At 41.6% G+C, this 15,123-nt stretch overlaps 1 protein-coding gene across 6 annotated transcripts in view; it reads left to right on the top strand.

Moving 5' to 3' along the window:
* CDK19 (cyclin dependent kinase 19) overlaps positions 1-15,123 on the top strand; it is a 217,950-nt gene that overhangs the window by 28,046 nt on the left and 174,781 nt on the right. For 2 of the 6 annotated variants that reach the window (XM_015137577.3, XM_077999286.1), the window contains exon 2: positions 10,512-10,573. The exons of the other annotated variants lie outside the window; for them this stretch is intronic. The gene's annotated coding sequence lies outside the window, so the exon portion shown is untranslated. The remainder of the gene's footprint in view (positions 1-10,511; positions 10,574-15,123) is intronic. 6 annotated transcript variants of the gene reach the window in all.

Genomic DNA, 15,123 nt, shown 5'->3' with positions numbered 1-15,123 from the left:
GATGCAAAGTGTCATTTTATTTTATTCTTTTAAAAACATCAGTCACGCTGATCAGAAGGAAAGAATTTAGTATGTTGGTGTAGTGGTGGGACTGTAGGCCGCAGACTGTAGGCGTAGTGTGCTGCAGGTGAACAAGTGAAACTTCATTCTTCTTAGATTAATAATTTATGGTGGCCATTAGTGGGAGATAGAGTGCCTATTTGGAACAGACTCAAGATTATTGTTACATCTTTGTAGTCTATGCAGAGGAAGCAAAATGTATAAAATAGTGAAGGAAAGAACAACAGCAAGTCATTCAGGATGTCTAGAGCAAATACTCAGGATGGAGGTTGAAAATGTGTTTCAGAGAGAGGGAGAGCATGGTAATGTGTGCCAGGCTAAAGAATTTGGTGTTAACCTGATGGAGAAAGAGAGTAATAGATTCCAAGTGGAATAAATTATTTTTGTTCCCAAAATGGAAATAGTGATTTTTTTTCCTGATTGTAAAGGGAATACATGTTTGTTGTAAAATGCAAACAAATAATAAAAAAATAGGCAGTGAAAAGTCCCTGTAATCCCATTCACTAGAGATAACCACTGCTTAACAGTTTGCTGTATAGTTTTACAGAGGAGAATTTTGTGATCAGTTTTGCAGCAATGTGGATGGTGGAAAGGACAAAAGTTGGATGACATTGGAAGCAGATGGCTGTTAGGTCCAAATAGAAATGATAAGGACCTGGCCGGGCGCGGTGGCTCAAGCCTGTAATCCCAGCACTTTGGGAGGCCGAGACGGGCGGATCACGAGGTCAGGAGATCGAGACCATCCTGGCTAACACAATGAAACCCCGTCTCCACTAAAAATACAAAAAAATTAGCCGGGCGTGGTGGCGGCGCCTGTAGTCCCAGCTACTCGGGAGGCTGAGCCAGGAGAATGGCGGGAACCCGGGAGGCGGAGCTTGCAGTGAGCCGAGATCGCGCCACTGCACTCCAGCCTGGGCGACAGAGTGAGACTCCGCCTCAAAAAAAAAAAAAAAAAAAAAAAAAAAAAAAGAAATGATAAGGACCTGTTTCTTAGTGGTAGCTGTGGGGGTAGAAAAGGTGCAGAACTGGGGAAAAGTCCAAGGGATTTTTTTTTTAGGAGCTAGGATTCAGTGTCCAGTTAGGCAACTGGGTTGAAGGACTGATAAGTGGCCAGGAGGAGGGTTGATTGGATTTCCCAGAACCTGGGACCAAACTGTGGTATCATTTGAGCAGGCATAAAAGGGACAAATAGCAGTTTTTACCAGCAGCATGATTTCAGAGTGGAAATTCTGTCCTTTTGTTCTTATTTTCCTCCTGTGTTTCTAGGTTTATTTAGAAGGGGAGGGTACAAGCAAGAATTCAATTTTGTTTGGACAGATAAAAGCTGTTATATCATGTCCTTTTCTCTAACTAATTCTGTTTCTTTTATTAGTTGAGGATAGCAGGTTTCTTTGAGAAGTTGCTTCTGTTTTGGTGTGTAATTGTAGCATTAGCTTTTAAACTTCACAAAGTTTATGTTGGAATCTTTAAATTTTTATTCTGGGGAGTTGGGATTGAGGTGGGGTGAGGGAGCCACTTTGGGAAGTTATTGACAGAGATTCTTGGACTCTAAAGTAAGAACTGATTGTATCTCTCAATAGGGTTTTTTTTTTTTGAGACAGGGTCTCACTTTGTCACCCAGGCAGTGACATGATCTTGGCTTACCTCAGCTTCCACCTCCTGAGCTCAAACAATCCTCCCACCTCAGCCTCCTGAGTAGGTGGGACTATCAGGATGTGGCAACACGCCTGGCTAATTTTTGTATTTTTTGCAGAGATGGGGTTTCACAGTGTTGCCCAGATTGGTGTCGAACTCCTGAGCTCAAGCCATCTGCCTGCGTTGCCCTCCCAAAGTGCTAGGATTAGAGGTGTGAGCCACTGCACCCAGCCCAAATCGGGTCTTGCTTTCACCGAGTTCTGCTGTGTTTCTTATCACTGGGAACAGGCAACTGTCTGATATAGTTTGGATATTTGTCCCCTCCAAATATCAGGTTGGAAATGGACCTTCAGTGTTGGGAGGTAGGGCCAACTGGGAAGTGTTTGGGTCATGGGGGCAGATCCCTTACGACTGGCTTGCTGCTGTCCTGGGTAATGAGTGAGTTCTTGCTCTGTCAGTTCCCAGGGAGATCTGGTTGTACAAAAAGAATCTGGGATATCCCTCCTCTCTCTCTTACTCCCTCTGTTGCCATGTGACACACTGGCTCCCCTTCCCCTTGTGCCATGATTGAAAGCTTCCTGAAGCCTCATCAGAAGCAGATGCTGATGCCATGTTTCTTATATGGCCTGCAGAACCATGAGCCAAATAAACTTCATTTCTTTATAAATTAGCCAGTTTGAGGTATTCCTTTATAGCAATGTAAAATGGACGAATACACTAATATCTCACACATTTTCTTTCTTTGTAACTTTTTGGATGGTTAATCAAGATAATGTCCATAGAGAACTACATAGTGCTATGTAATAGGCACTAAAAGACACTGGCTTCTTCTGTCTTACCTAAGAACAAACTTGAGATTATAAAAAAATGAGAAGTTAAAATCTCTTTCTTGCGAGTTTCATTTTTCCTTTAAAAAAATTTAAGGCCGGGCGCGGTGGCTCAAGCCTGTAATCCCAGCACTTTGGGAGGCCGAGGCGGGCGGATCACAAGGTCAGGAGATCGAGACCACAGTGAAACCCCGTCTCTACTAAAAATACAAAAAATTAGCCGGGCGCGGTGGCGGGCGCCTGTAGTCCCAGCTACTCAGGAGGCTGAGGCAGGAGAATGGCGGGAACCCGGGAGGCGGAGCTTGCAGTGAGCCGAGATCGCGCCACTGCACTCCAGCCTGGGCAACAGCGTGAGACTCCGTCTCAAAAAAAAAAAAAAAAAAAAAAAAAAAAAAAAAAAAAAAAAAAAATTTAAAAGTATATCTAAATGCCACCTCCTCTCTGCTTTCTCATCTCTGGAAGATGTGATACTCCTCCTTTGCATTCATAGTACCTTGGAACTTTCTTCTTTCAAGCAGCTCATCATTCAGTATTTTAATTGTGCAGTGCAATGCTTGGCACATAATTGATCCTCAATAAATATTTGTTGTAGAGATGTCTTGAAATGAGGTAACATGTTCTCCATTGTCTTCTCTTGAACAGCTGAACAACCGTACTGAAAAAGATAGGTTTATCCACTCAGGAAGCTTGGTTTGTTTTGGAAGAAAAATGGTATTTTGTAGTTAAGGAAATTTAAGTATTACCAACTGTCTTAAAATAAATTCTGATGTCTTCTGATATATACCTTGGTAGGAGATTTTATTTGTGTTGTGATTTGAAATGAAGGCAACAGCGTGATTTTTTTTTTTTTTTTTGAAACAGTGTCACTCTGTTGCCCAAGCTGGAGTGCAGTGGTGCAATCTCAGCTCACTGCAACCTCCTCCTCCCAGGTTCAAGTGATTCTCCTGCCTCAGTCTCTCAAGCAGCTAGGATTACAGGTGCAAGCCACCATGCCTGGCTAATTTTTGTGTGTGTGTATATATATATATATATATATATATATATTTTTTTTTTTTTTTTTTTTTTTTTTTGAGATGGAGTCTCACTCTGTCACCCAGGCTTGAGTGCAGTGGCGCCATCTCAGCTAACTGCAGCCTCCACCTCCTGGGTTCAAGTGATTCTCCTGTCTCAGCTTTCCGAGTAGCTGGGATTACAGACGTGTGCCACCACACCCAGCTAATTTTTATATTTTTAGTAGAGACAGGGTTTTGCCATGTTGGCCAGGCTGGTCTTGAAAACCTGACCTCAGGTGATCTGCCCGCCTCGGCCTCCCAAAGGGCTGGGATTACAGGTGTAAGCCGTCGTGCCTGGCCTAATTTTTGTATTTTTGTAGAGACAGGGTTTCACCATGTTGGCCAGGCTGGTCTTAAACTCCTGACCTCAGGTAATCCGCCCACCTCAGCCTCTCAAAGTGCTGGGATTGCAGGTGTGAGCCACAGTGCCCGGCCTCCTTTTAAGTGCTTGAGAATATGAGGTTTTAAAAATTTTATTTATTTATTGTAGAGATGGGGTCTCACTATATTGCCCAGGCTGGCCTCAAACTCCTGAGTTCAAGTGATCCTCTTGCCTCAGCCTTCCACAGTGCTGGGATTACAGGCGTGAGGCACTGTGCCCAGCCAAGGTTTTTGAAGTACTTCAGAATGACTATTTCTCTGAACTTCATTTATTCATCTAACATTTATTGAGTTCTTCTTTATGCCCTAGTCTAGACCTTGTGCTAAGGGCTATGGAAAGTCAAAGAGTTATAAATGGTTTCCTATCCTCAAGGCCTTTCACTTTAATGACAGAGGTAGACCAAAACATCCCCACATTACATTATAGTTTCATAGAAAGGTAAGCACAAAGGAACATTGTCCATTCCTATTTGGTGCACGAGTTTGTTGTTTGTACTTGTGTATAGGGTGAGTGCAGCAGGAAAGCTTTTTGGAGGAGCTGAGACTTGAAGGATACATGGAGAAAGACCCTTGCGAAGGGCATTTATTCCAAATAGAGTGTATATACCTGTGCAAAGGCGGGGTGGTATTAGAAGCCTGTAATTGGTTCTTTATGGGTGGAGGTAAGGCTGCAGATATAAACAGAGGTCAAAGGAATAATGAAAGGTCCTGTGTGCCAAGATAAGGATTTTGACGATTCTGATTTGTATTTTAGAAAGATGACTGATACAGCAGTGTAAAGGTGGGTATATTAGATTTAGGTTCACCTACAATACAAAACAGGTGGTCTCAACAAAATAGAGGTTTATTTTTCACACTGAAGTCCAGTTTTGGCATGATGACTCTAGGATCATCAAAGACCTGAGTTCCTTCTGTCTGCTTGACTGTCCCTTGGCACAGCTTCCATTACCCTTATTGTCCAGAATGACTGCTGGAGTGCCATCCACCGTATCTGAGCTACAGACTCTTCTAGCTCAGTTCCGTTTAAGTAGCTATCTTGTAAGTGTCTCATCCAGTGACTTCCACTTCTAGCTTATTGACCAGTCCTAGTAGCAAGGAAGGCTGGGAAATGTACACTTTTACCTGGATATGTGCCACCCAGAATAAAACCACGGTCTGTTCCTAAGGAAGAGAGGGAGAATGGGTGTGTACTAGGCAACCAGTAGTGTTTGCCACAAAGAGGATGGATAATGGAGGTAGGGAGAACAATTTAGTACAATTTACCCAAGTAGTAATACATGTGATTGCTTATACAAGACTGGTTTGGTTAATAATACAAGAATTGAAACTCTGTGGTAACTCTGAGTAAAAGCCATTCTGCTGGGAAACCTAGAGGACTCAAGTGGTTATTTTGATAACAAAGCTGTTTTAGTGGGGCAAAAATTATACTTTAATAATTTTAACCTTTGAATTAAAAGACTTCCAATTAAACTTTTAGTAAAATTAAATCAGTACTAAAGAGGATTAATGTTTGTAAGAAAGACATTGATAGGAATTCCTTTTTAAAAAAGTATAGTATGATTTTTAAAAACTCTATGACAATACACATTAAACGGGTTTACAGTGTTTTTTTGGGAGATGAAATAATTTTGTGTTTCTTTTTGCAATTCCCTTTTTAGATTTTCTATACTTAGCACATGTTACTTTTTAAAAAATTGTGGGCCGGGCACGGTGGCTCAAGCCTGTAATCCCAGCACTTTGGGAGGCCGAGACGGGTGGATCACGACGTCAGGAGATCGAGACCATCCTGGCTAACACGGTGAAACCCCGTCTCTACTAAAAAATACAAAAAACTAGCCGGGCGAGGTGGCGGGCGCCTGTAGCCCCAGCTACTCGGGAGGCTGAGGCAGGAGAATGGCGTGAACCCGGGAGGCGGAGCTTGCAGTGAGCTGAGATCCGGCCACTGCACTGCAGCCTGGGAGACAGAGCGAGACTCCGTCTCAAAAAAAAAAAAAAAAAAAAAAAAATTGTGATAAAATACACATAACAAGAAATTTACCATCTTAACTATTTTTAGGTATACAGTTCAGTGGCATTGAGTACATTCATATTGTGCTACCATCACCACCATCCATCCACAGACCTCTTTCATCTTACAAATCTGGAACTCTGCACCTATTAAGGAATAAGTCCCCATTCTCCCCTTCCGAAGCCTAGCCCATGGCAACCATATTCTGCTTTCTGTCTCTATGAATTTGACTACTGTACCTACCTCATGTACATGGGATCTGTAGTGTTTGTCCTTTTGTGAGGGCTTATTTGACCTAGCATAATGCCTTCAAGCTTGTAGCATGTGTCAGAATTTCCCTCCTTTGTATGGCTAATATTCTGTTATATGTATATGCTACCAATTGTTTCTCCACTTACCTGTTAAGGGAAGCTTGGATTGCTTCCACATTTTGGCTACTGTGAATAATCATCCTACAAACATGGGTGTAGAAGTATCTCCTTGAGTCCCTGCTTTTCGTTCTTTTTTTTTTTTTTTTTTTTTGAGGCGGAGTCTTACTCTGTCGCCCAGGCTGGAGTGCAGTGGCCGGATCTCAGCTCACTGCAAGCTCCACCTCCCGGGTTCACGCCATTCTCCTGCCTCAGACTCCCGAGTAGCTGGGACTATAGGCGCCCGCCACCTCGCCCGCCTAGTTTTTTGTATTTTTTAGTAGAGACGGGGTTTCACCGTGTTAGCCAGGATGGTCTCGATCTCCTGACCCCGTGATCCGCCCGTCTCGGCCTCCCAAAGTGCTGGGATTACAGGCTTGAGCCACCGCGCCCGGCCCTTTTCGTTCTTTTGACTCCATACCCAGAAATGGAACTGCCGGATCATATGGTAATTCTGTGTTTACTTTTTTGATGAACCGCTATACTATTTTCCATAGCAACTGCACCAATCTGTGCTCCCACCAACAGTACACAAGGCTTCCAGGTTTTCTGCATCCTCACCAACACTTGTTCTTTTATATTTTTTTAGTTTTTCCTTGTTTAGTTTTTTGATGGTAGCCGTCATAAGGTATGAGGTGGTATCTTATTGTATTGAGATTTTAAAGTTTACAAAATGTTTGAGTGAGTTGTATAACCAAATGGCAGCAAGTTTAAAAAACAGAAATACTCAGTATTGCTACTCTTACACCAATATTATTTGTTATTCGGATATACTGATTTTAAATTTTAAGGCCTTTTGTTTTGAAAAAGTTCTAATTTTTCTTTTAGTTTCATATCACACATTTCTCATTTTGTTACATATTTTATACGACATTTTAATTGGAATTTTCTGAGAAAATGTTGCATATGCTGAGGAATATATAGATGATTGAATACTTAAGAACACGTATAATTGTTTGGCTTCTTACATATAGATAGATGCCGGTTTTATGATTTTAATTTCATAGGCTGGATGATGTGGTGACTAAGAACATGTTTCTGGGAGTGGTCTGGGTTTGACTTGCCACTTCTGGCTGCATGCTTTTGGGCAAGTTTCTTAAATTCCCTTTGTCTCATTTCTTCGTCTTTAAAGTATAATAGTACCTATCTCAGAGTTGTGAAGACCAAATGAGTTAGTGCTTGTACAACTCTTAGAATTGTGCCTGGCACATCAAACATTCTATATAAGCCTTTGCTGCTATTATTGTTTTATTGGATGGGAATTTATCTCTTTGGTTTTCAGGATTATATGTAATATTCAAGTAGTCACTGTGTTTCAACATAGTATGTCAAATGCACTTAACTCAGAATGTCACACGCACTGCTTTAGAGGAGAGTGCCGTCTAGAAGGCTGTTTGGGAATTAAGAGAAGATACAGCTGAGGCTGGGCTTGTTGCTAAATTAGTAATTTGACATAATTATCTCTTGGGGACTGTGCTCTTCTGGCTGCCATTTAGCTTTGAAACTAACTATTCTAGGCTCTTTTGGCCATCTCAGACTTTCGCTGTGCTTCTTCGGGCTTCCTCACATAGCTCCCCAGATTCTCTGGCTGGGCAAGGAATATTTTCTCTGTTTTTTTTTTTTTTTTTTTTTTTTTTGCGACAGAGTTTTGCTCTTGTTGCCCAGGCTGGAGTGCAATGGCGCGATCTTGGCTCACTGCAACCTCCACCTCTCAGGTTCAAGAGATTCACCTGTTTCAGCCTCTCGAGCAGCTGGGATTACAGGTGCGTGCCACTGCGCCCAGCTGATTTTTGTATTTTTAGTAGAGATGGGGTTTTTGCCATGTTGGCCAGGCTGCTCTTGAACTCCTGATCCACCTGCCTCAGCCTCCCAAAGTGCTGGGATTACAGACATGAGCTGCCGTGCCCGGCTATTTTCTCTGGTTCTTAGTTAACAACTTTTGTTAAGTCACTAATTTAAATAGAATGCACTGGCTTAAATTTTTGCATAAAATAGCATTCTGTAATTTATAACGTTTTTAAAAACCTTTTTTCACTGATATTCAATATAAATTGGAGAGATGCTGAAGGTGTCCTCATTGAACAACACAGGTTATACTGAGAGATTAGGTGCCTGATGTCACAAAGCACTTAAATGAACTACCTTGGATTTGAACTCAAGTCACCTGGCTTCAGGGCCAATGTTTTAAAATACTGTTTTTTCCTTGACATGTCATCAGGTTTTAAGACAATACTTTGTTCCTTCTTTTCTAATTATTTGATGATACTTTTAAAGATTTCTAAATACTCCATAAAGATAATATGCCCCTCTCTTTTAAATTTAACAGCTGATAAAATTTATCTGATTCATTTTTCTCATATATCAGCTATATTTTGTAGTCTTTTATCCCTATTACCAGAAAAGAATGAAATAAAATCTGAGATCTAAATATTTTACCTGATTAAATCCTTAATTTTTCTGCGTGAATGTTTTCTGAAAAGCCTTTCATATTTCATGATTATTTTTATTTTATGACATTGGAACAAGGTAGATTTCTCCCATACTGCCTAGCATATGTAGTACCTTGCGTATTTCAACATTACTGTCAGAATTAAATTAAATCTTGCCACCAGAATAGCTTTACAGTGCTACTTTCTCCTTTTACGTTATCCTCTTCTAGGTCTGTTTTTAATTGTTTTTCTACGATATTCCCAATAATTTCTGGTTCTAAGAAGAGAATGTACCTTGAGCTGCGGGGCCTGCCATACTTTATTTTGTGAAGTATATTTTTCCACCTAATTTATTTTTTCTTTTTCTTTTCTTTTTCTTTTTCTTTTTTTTTTTTTTTTTTGAGATGGAGTCTCGCCCCGTTGCTAGGCTGGAGTATAGTGGCGCGATCTTGGCTCACTGCAACCTCTGCTTCTGGGGTTCAAGCAATTTTCCTGCCTCAGCCTCCTGATTAGCTAGGACTATAGGCGCCTGCCACCACACCCAACTAATTTTTGTATTTTTAGTAGAGACAGGGTTTCACCGTGTTGGCCAGGATGGTCTCGATCTCTTGACTTTGTGATGTGCCTGCCTCGGCCTCCTGAAGTGCTGGGATTACAGGTGTGAGCCACCACACCCAGCCTCTTTTTTATTTCTTTTGAGACAGGGTCTTGCTCTGTCACCCAGGCTGGAGTGTAGTAGTGTGATCAGGACTCACTACAGCCCCAACCTCCTGGGCTCAGGTGATCCTCCCACCTCAGCCTCCTAAGTAGCTGGGACTACAGGTGTGCACTGCCATGTCCAGCTAGTTTTTGTATTTTTAGTAGAGATGGGGTTTCGCCCTGTTGTCCACGCTGGTCTTGAACTCCTGAGCGCAAGCAATCCACCGGCCTTGGCTTCCCAAAGTGATGGAATTACAGGCATGACCCACTGTGCCCAGCCTTTAATTTGTTTTATATTCTTTATATAACAGTCCCTTTATCTGTGGTTTTGCTTTCTGCTGTTTTAGTTACTGACTTGTGGTCTGAAAATATTAAATGGAAAATTCCAGAAATAAAGATTTCATGTTTTAAATTGTACCCATTTTGAGTAGTGTGATGAAATCTTGTGCTGTCCAGCACTGTCCTCCTCTGTCCCTTTGGGGACATGAATCATCCCTTTGTCCAGTATATCCATGCTATAGATACTCCCTGTCACTTAGTAGTCATTTTAGTTATTAGATAAAAAATCAGTGTGTGTAGGGTGTCTGGTACTATCCCAGATTTCCGGCAGCTACTGGGGGTCTTGGAACGTATCCTGCATAGATAAGGGGGGGACTACTGCATATGGATTGGCTCTCTCACATAATTTAAAAGGTTGAATTGTTACTTTCAGTGTATATAAATTCATACTTTATTGCTGCATTAGTTTTTCCAGTAGTATAAATTGGTTCTTTTGGTAAGGATATAATTAGTTAAGACTCAACTTTTGGTCTTTTCATACAATAAGCTGCATTATATATAATGAATTGTGAATGTTACCTGTATATTGTTGATATGCTCATTGTCAAATCTAAAATCTGAGTTCCTTGGCAGATATGTAGACTTGTGATAGGCATTTGGCATTTTATGTTTTGGGCAGTGTAACTTTAAATCTACATAAACTTCTCTGCCTTTTGCCTCTGCTGTGTTCATAGATTCCAGGAGGCCTTCGTGTATGGACCTCAAGCGTTGGAGGTAGCAGACTTTTCAGCAGAAGGTAAAGCAGAGTATTGCCTTCTGGTGTCATTGTGTGTGTGTGCTGGGATGGGTATGTGACGGGTGAGAGCTTTTCATAAGTGTAGTCACTAAGTAATTTATAATGATGCATTATATGATTCACTTTCATAAAATTTAAAACCAAGGTAATACCTGTACAGTTTTATTCGGTATTACTAAAATTCATAAAAAAATAGTAAAATTTAGATAGAACTAAAGACTCTAAATTTCACTTCTTTGCCATTAAGAAATAGGAGTGAGTAGGAAAACAGCATTAATATAATGTATGCTATATACCGTATAATTTTCTCAGACCTAGCTTTACTCTGGTTTCTTCTTGGGAGCTTGTCCAAGTCATTATTCATATGCTGCTCCTTTTACTGAAAAATTGCTTCACAATAGAGGGGCAGCCTAATCCATGACTCATGACTGGAAGATACGCATTCTTGCTATAGGTCCCATGTGCCAGAAATGTTAGTTTCCAATATGCTAGTTACCTGTCTCTTGATAACATTTTTTTTCTTTTCCTTTTTTTTTTTTTTTTTTGAGACAGAGTCTCCCTCTGTTGCCAGGCTGGAGTGCAGTGGTACGATCTCGGCTCACTGCAACCTCCACCTTCCAGGTTCAAGTGATTCTCCTGCCTCAGCCTCCCAAGTAGCTGGAACTACAGACATGCACCATCACGCCAAGCTAATTTTTGTATTTTTAGTAGAGATGGGGTTTCACCATATTGGCCAGAATGGTCTCGATCTCTTGACCTCGGGATCTGCCCGCAGTTAGTTCTCATCCCACACACTTGTAAAATATGTTTTTATAGAGACCTTTTTTTCTTTTTTTTAAAGAGACGGGGTTTCCCCATGTTGCCCAGGCTGGTCTTGAGCCCCTGGGCTCAAGCAATCTGCCCGCCTTAGCCTCCCAAATTGCTAAGATTATAGGCATCTGCCACCACGCCCTGCTATGGAGACCTTCTTAATGAGTCTCTTTTTTTTTTTTTTTTTTGAGAGGAGGGGACAGAGACTCACTGTTTTCCAGCCTGAAGTGCAGTGGTGCCATCACAACTCATTGTGGCTTTGACCTCCCAGGCCCAAGCAATCCTTCCATTTCAGCCTCCCAAGTAGCTGGGACCACAGGCTCATGCCGCCACACCTGACTAATTTTTAAGTTATTTGTAGAGACAGGGTCTTGCTTTATTGCTCAGGCTGGTCTGGAACCTCTGGCCTCAAACAGCCCTCTTGCCTTGGCCTCCCAAAATGTTGGGATTACAAGTATGAGCCACTGCCTGGTGGAGTCACTTTTTGTGATATGACTAGAGATCAGAAATTCTGACATACGTACTTTACCTGGGTAATGCTTCTTTAAAAAAAAAACAACATTTTGTCACTTATGTGCCAGATATCATAGGTGTTACTTTCTGCTTTCTGTAAATTTAACCATTTATGAACTTTCTTCACGTGATACTTGAATAGAAGGGTTTTTTTTTTTTTTTGAAAGAGTTCTATAGCAGCTAACAGTGTACTCTTAGACATAAAGTTGGTAATGTGGCTAGTTTTTAGATAGATTGTGAATGGGAATCAGAGGAATGGGCTTCTTATGGGCTTCTGGCAATTATAGTTGTTTAGATATCAAGTAAGTATGATATGGTTTGGCTCTGTGTCCCCACCCATATCTCCTCATCTTGAATTGTACTCCCATAATTCCCACGTGTTGTGGGAGGGACTTGATGGGAGATAATTTGAATCATGGGGGCAGTTTCCCCCCCTGCTGCTCTCATAGTAGTGAATAAGTCTCATGAGATCTGATGGTTTTATCAGGGGTTTCCACTTTTGGATCCTGCTCATTTTCTCTTGCTGCCACCATGTAAGAAGTGCCTTTTGCCTTCTGCTGTAATACTGAGGCCTCCCCAGCCATGTGGAACTTCCAGTAAGTCCAATTAAACCTTTTTTTCTTCCGAGTCTCAGGTATGTCTTTATCAACAGCATGAAAACAGACTGATACAATTGGTAACAGTAGAGTGGGCACTGCTTAAAAGATACCTGAAAATATGGAAGTGACTTTGGCAGAGGTTGGAACAGTTTGAAGGGCTCAGAAGAAGACAGGAAAATGTGGGAAAGTTTGGAACTTCCTAGAGACTTGTTGAGTGGCTTTGCCCAAAATGCTGATAGCGATATGGACAAGGTCCAGGCTGAGGTGGTCTCAAATGGAGATGAGGAACTTGTTGGGAACTGGAGCAAAGGTGACTCTTGTTATGTTTTAGCAAAGAGACTGGTGGCATTTTGCCCCTGCCCTAGAGATTTGTGGAACTTTGAACTTGAGAAAGATGATTTAGGGTATCTGACAGAAGAAATTTCTAAGCAGCAAAGCATTCGAGAGGTGACTTGGATGTTGTTAAAGGCATTCAGTTTTACAAGGGAAGCAGAGCATAAAAGGTTGGAAAATTTGCAGCCTGACAATGTTATAGAAAAGAAAAACCCAGAAAATGGGAACCAGCTGTAGAAATTTGCATAAGTAACAGGAGCATAATGTTACTTCCCAAGACAATGGGGAACATGTCTCCAGCGCATGTCAGATGTCTTCAAGGCAGCCTCTTCCATCACAGGCCTGGAGGCCTAGGAGAAGATGGTTTCGTGGGCTGGGCCAAGGGTCCCTGTGCTGTTTGAAGTCTAGAGACTTGGTGCCCTGCATCCCAGCCACTCCAGCTGTGGCCAAGGTACAGTTCAGGCTGTTGCTTCAGAGGGTGGAAGCCCCAAGCCTTGGCAGGTTCCACATGGTGTTGAGCCTGTGGGTGCACAGAAGTCAAGAATTGAGGTTTGGGAACCTCTGCCTAGATTTCAGAAGATGTATGGAAATGCTGGATGCTCAGGCAAAAGTTTGCTGCAGGGGCGAGGCCCTCATGGAGAACCTCTGCTAGGGCAGTGCAGAAGGGAAATGTGGGGTTGGAACCCCCACACAGAGCCTCTAGTGGCGCACTGGCTAGTGGAGCTGTGAGAAGACCTCCAGACTCCAGAATGGTAGATCCACTGACAACTTGCACCATGTACCTGGAAAAACTGGAGACACTCAACACTAACCCGTGAAAGTAGCCAGGAGGGGGGCTATACCCTGCAAAGCCACAGGGTTGGAGCTGCCCAAGACCATGGGGACCCACCTCTCACATCAGTGTGACCTGGATGTGAGACTTGGAGTCAAAGGAGATCATTTTGGAGCTTTAAAATTTGACTGCTCCGCTGGATTTTGGATTTGCATGGGCCTGTAACCCCTTTGTTTTGGCCAATGTCTCCCCTTTGGAATGGCCTGTAGTTATGCAATTCCTGTATCCCATTGTATCTAGGAAGTGACTAGTTTGCTTTTGATTTTACAGGCTCATAGGTGGAAGGGACTTACCTTGTCTTGGATGAGACTTTGGACTGTGGACTTTTGGGTTAATGCTGAAATGAGTTAAGACTTTGGGGGACTGTTGGGAAGGCATGATTGGTTTTGAAATGTAAGGACATGAGATTTGGAGGGGCCAGGAGTGGAATGATATGGTTTGGCTCTGTGTCCCCACCCAAATCTCATCTTGAATTCTATACCCATAGTTCCCACATGTTGTGAGATGGAGCCAGTAGGAGATAATTTGAATCATGGGAGCAGTTTCCCTCATACTATTCTTGTGGTAGTGCATAAATCTCATGAGATCTGGTGGTTTTATCAGGGGTTTCTGCTTTTGCATCCTTCTCATTTTCTCTTGTCGCTGCCATGTGTGATGTGCCTTTCACCCCCTGCTGTGACTCTGAGGCCTCCCCAGCCATTTGGAACTGTAAGTCCAATTAAACCTCTTTTTCTTCCCAATCTTGGGTATGTCTTTATCAGCAGCATAAAAGCAGACTAATACAAAGTAGCTGCATATTATACCTTCTCTTTAGGCTATACACCTTATGTGAAGTTGGATAGTATGTATTTACGAAATCTCTACTGCGTGCCCAACACAGGATCACACCATTTTACAATGAACCAAGTTTCGCTATTCTTTCACTTCCTCCTATTCAGAGAAGCTATTTTTCTTAACTAGAAGAGATAGGTGAATTTCAGGCTGTTTATTGAGGTAAGCTACAATTTTACTTCCCAAACCCTTTTGGCTTTATTTTACTTTTTTCAGTGACTATTTTGAGGATATTTTCTCTTTATCAATAATAGATTGGAAGCAATTTAAAGCCTTTCATACATTTGCAGGCTAGTTGGCTATTTTCATCACTGTTGAATTATGCATTCTTATATTTGTTTTGCTAATCTGACTGTGGTGTATTTTGTTACCAGTTGAGAATTATTTCTCCCAGTCAGTGGCTTGTCTTTTTGCCTTCTTGAAAATATCTTTTACAAAGCAAAAGTTTCAGTTTTACGCAAGTCCAACTTCCCAAATTTAAAAAATATTTTTAATTGATGTATAATGATTGTACATATTTATGGGGTACATGTGATACTCCAGTACATGTATACAATGTGTAATGATCAAATCAGGATAATTAGCATATTCATCTCCTCAAACATTTATCATTTATTTGTGTTGGGAGCATT

The sequence above is a fragment of the Macaca mulatta genome, chromosome 4 (assembly GCF_049350105.2).
Source record: "Macaca mulatta isolate MMU2019108-1 chromosome 4, T2T-MMU8v2.0, whole genome shotgun sequence".
NCBI classification, from domain to species: domain Eukaryota; kingdom Metazoa; phylum Chordata; class Mammalia; order Primates; family Cercopithecidae; genus Macaca; species Macaca mulatta.
The sequence above is the reverse complement of the archived record's forward strand: the minus strand, read 5'-3'. Positions and strand labels throughout refer to the sequence as shown.